This window comes from Lactuca serriola, chromosome 4, assembly GCF_051521515.1.
Source record: "Lactuca serriola cultivar US96UC23 chromosome 4, Lser_US96UC23_V15, whole genome shotgun sequence".
Classification (NCBI taxonomy): Eukaryota; Viridiplantae; Streptophyta; class Magnoliopsida; order Asterales; family Asteraceae; genus Lactuca; species Lactuca serriola.
The window spans coordinates 124432620-124436421 of record NC_136411.1 but is presented as its reverse complement, the minus strand read 5'-3'; the positions used below and the strand labels follow the sequence as shown (position 1 = coordinate 124436421).

Here is a 3802-nt window from a genome sequence, read left to right as displayed (position 1 = left end):
GGTCTAGCTCCCGCCTAACACATAATAATTATCCTTAATTAATATTGGCCCTCAAGAAGCTAGACTAACCCTTCTACAACTCACAGAAGGGTAAAAGACCATTTTACCCCTCCAAAGCTTAATAGTCCTCAATCTTGACCAAACCCTAAAAGTCAACAGCAGGGAGTACGCGGCGCGACCAGCTCTGTACGCGGGGTGTACCCCTTGGCAATCCAGAAATAGGGAACTTGACCCTTACGCTACGCATATTGAGATTACGCCCAACGTAAGTCCCAGTTTCACACTCCTCGTGGTTTTTGGTCTGAATCGGCTAAGACATAAGCTCAAATCCCAGATCTGGTTACTCTAATGCCTCTTAATCCATAAAGTTAGTGACTTTAAGCCTTTGCATGGCTGTAAAGGTCACCAACACCAAAATCATGCCACTTCCTTCCATAAAAGACTCTTAACTCATGCATGGTCAGCTCTTAATGACCAAGATTAGATTTTTATGGCTTTATAACACATAATAAACTAACAAGGGACAGATCTCGGGTTCTAGGGGCTTATCAACTCATAAAGCCATCAACTTTGGGGACAAAAACCCTAAAACACCCCACACATAAACACAAACAAAAGAGTAGGAAATCTTGGAGCTTTTTACCTCCAGATGAAGCTTTTCTCACTGCTAAGCTCAGATCCAAGAGCTTGGACTCTAACACCTTCTTCTCCAAAGCTTCCTTTCCACTTCTAATGCTCAAGAACACACCCAAAAGCTCTCAAAGGCACTATCTTGCTACAATCACGAGGTTTAGGGCTTTGGGGAGGATAAGTCTCTGGAAATGGTGGCCATAAGGAGGCCATATCGTTCTTTAAATAGGGGAATCACTTTAGATTAGGGTTTCAATCTGGGCCTGGTATGCCCCTTGTACACCTTGGTTCGCTCGGTGTACTAGGCGGCCCTCCGCGATCAAACACGTGTACGAGCACGCTGAGCGTACACTCTAGTACGCCCAGCGTACCCGTCCACCATCCTTTTCTTTATCAAGGACCAATATGGACAACTGCTCAAAGATTAGGGTTCACAAGGTATACCTGGGTTTTTAGATGTTACAATTCTCCCCCACTAGAATTAGACTTTTCCTTCGAAGTCATGCTCCTCAAACAACTCTGGATGTTGCTCCCGCATCTCAGACTCCGATTCCTAAGTCATCTCGGACCCTCTCCAATGTTGCCACTGAACTTGGACCAAAGGCACCTCCTTGTTTCTCAGAACCTTGACCTTTCGATCCAGAATCGCAATCGGTCTTTCGATGTAATTCAAGCCCGCATCCACCTGAATATCCTCTAGTGGTACCACTGCCGTCTCATCGGCCACAAAATTCCTCAACTGGGATATGTGGAAGGAGTTATGGATCTGACTCAACTCCTTAGGTAGCTCTAAATTTTATGCTACCTTGCCCACTCTCGCGATCACCCTCAAAGGACCAATGTATCGGGGCCCCAACTTTCCCCTCTTCCTGAATCGGACCACTCCTTTCCAAGTAGATACCTTCAGGAGTACAAAGTCTCCTACCTAGAACTCGAGCTCGGATCGCCGCCTATCCGCATGACTCTTCTGGCGGCTTTGGGCTGTCAGTAACCTCTATCTGACCTGCTGTATCTGCTCAGTCGTCTTAAGCACTATCTCAGTGCTACCCATCACTCACTGCCCTACCTCTCCCCAAAAGATGGGGGTCCAACACCTCCTCCCATACAAAAGCTCAAAGGGAGACATACCAATACTCGAATGGTGGCTGTTGTTGTACGAAAATTCAGCCAAAGGTAGGTATGTGTCCCAACTTCCGCCGAAGTCCATAACACATGCTCGAAGCATGTCCTCGAGCATCTGTATCGTCCGCTCACTCTATCCATCTGTCTATGGGTGATACGCAATACTGAAGTGCAATCTCGTACCCAACTCCTCATGAAACTTCTTCCAAAACCTGGAAGTGAAACGCACATCTCTGTCTGACACAATTGAGATCGGCACTCCATGCTGAGACACCACCTCTCTCATATATATATCTCTACCAACCTCTCTGCAAAAGAGCTCTCACTGATAGCAAGGAAGTGAACGCTCTTCGTCAGCCGATCCACAATCACCCAAATTACATCAACACCCCTCGCGGTCCTCGGCAATTTGGTGATGAAATCCATAGAAATCTGGTCCTACTTCCACTGGGGAACCTCAAGCGGCTGCAACTTGCCATGCGGACGCTGGTGCTTAGCCTTAACCCGACGATAGGTCAAGCACCTCTCTACAACCCACGCAACATCCCTCTTCATACAGGGCCACCAGTAATCTCTCTTCAGGTCCAAATACATCTTAATGACCCCAGGATGGATCGAGAATCTCGATCTGTGCGCCTTCTCCATCAATAAGATACATGCCCTGCCCGTAAACGGCACCCAAATATGACCGTGAAAGGTCATAAGCCCTCGACTATCAGTAACAAACTTGGACACCTGCCCAATCACCCGCTCCCTCTTGCAGTTCTCCGGTCTCACAGCCTCTGCCTGGGCCTCTCGGATGGTATCCAATACCGGAGTCATCACCGTCATCCTCATGAATATATCTTGACGAGGCACTCTCCACCCTGCGGCTTAAAGCATCGGCTACCACGTTAGCCTTGCCCGGGTGGTACAGGATCTCACAGTCATAATCCTTTACCACTTCCAACCATCTCCTCTGACGCATGTTCAGGTTGGGCTGATCCATCAGATACTTCAAACTCTTGTGGTCTGTGTATATGGTACACTGATCCCCACACAAATAATGGTGCCATATCTTGAGGGCGAACACTACTGCTCCCACAAGCACTTGGATGAAGTAAATGATGTGGCTGATTACTTCAATGTACCAAATGTGCCACGCGAGACCCAGCTACTTCGCATGCTTCCAGTCACATTCAAGGGTGCTGCAAAGGATTGGCTCAAGTCACTTCCTCCCGGACCGGTCACCACATGGGCCAAGATGAAAGAAGAGTTCATAGACCATTTTTGCCCGCCTTCCAAAATAGCTAAGTTGAAGAAAGCCATCGCCAACTTCGAGCAACAACCCGGGGACTCTCTTTATGAAGCTTGGGAAAGGTACAAAGGTCTTCTTAGAAATTGCCCACACCATGACCTCAATAGCCAACAAGAGGTCTCCTTTTCTATGATGGAGTAAATGTCACCACAAGGCAATTGCTCGATTCACAAGGCCCGCTCACGAAGAAGTCACCCCCGGTAATCAAGGAGTTAATTGAAGAATTATCTAAGCATTCTAGAGAATACCACAATCCATAAAATGAAGTAAGTCGGGGGGTAGTGAACTCGGCAAATGATGGCATGGCGGCGGTAATAGCTAAGCTCGATAGTCTAGATAGAAGGATGACAAAAATGGATCAAACAATCCATGCTATTCGAGTTGGATGCGAGAATTGTAGAGGGCCCCATCTCACAAAGGATTGTGACTTGGATGAAAATGGAAACAAGAAAGCTCAAGTGTTCTACTCAAGCGGCGATCGATACGACGAGAATTGGCGGAAACCGAAGAAGGAATGGCTCCCATATGAAGAATACAAGAAGGCTAAGGAGGAGAAATACAAGCAGAAAGAAAGGGGATTTTATCAAAAGGAAGAACCGGTTATGGTAAAGAAAGCCGATTTAGAAGAAATGTTCACTAGATTCATAGCCGCGTCCGAAAAAAGGCACAATGATCATGATGCTGCTATACAAGAGACCGGAAATATGCTAAGGAATCAGCAGGCATCTATTCTCAACATTGAGAAACAGCTAG

General features: G+C 46.9%; 1 non-coding gene across 1 annotated transcript; it reads right to left on the bottom strand.

The window, feature by feature from the left end:
* Nucleotides 1–3043: 3043 nt before the first annotated feature.
* On the bottom strand, nt 3044–3150 carry LOC145049044 (small nucleolar RNA R71). The gene has a single exon (XR_013683164.1). It is a non-coding gene; the product is annotated as a small nucleolar RNA R71 (small nucleolar RNA).
* Nucleotides 3151–3802: the final 652 nt, after the last annotated feature.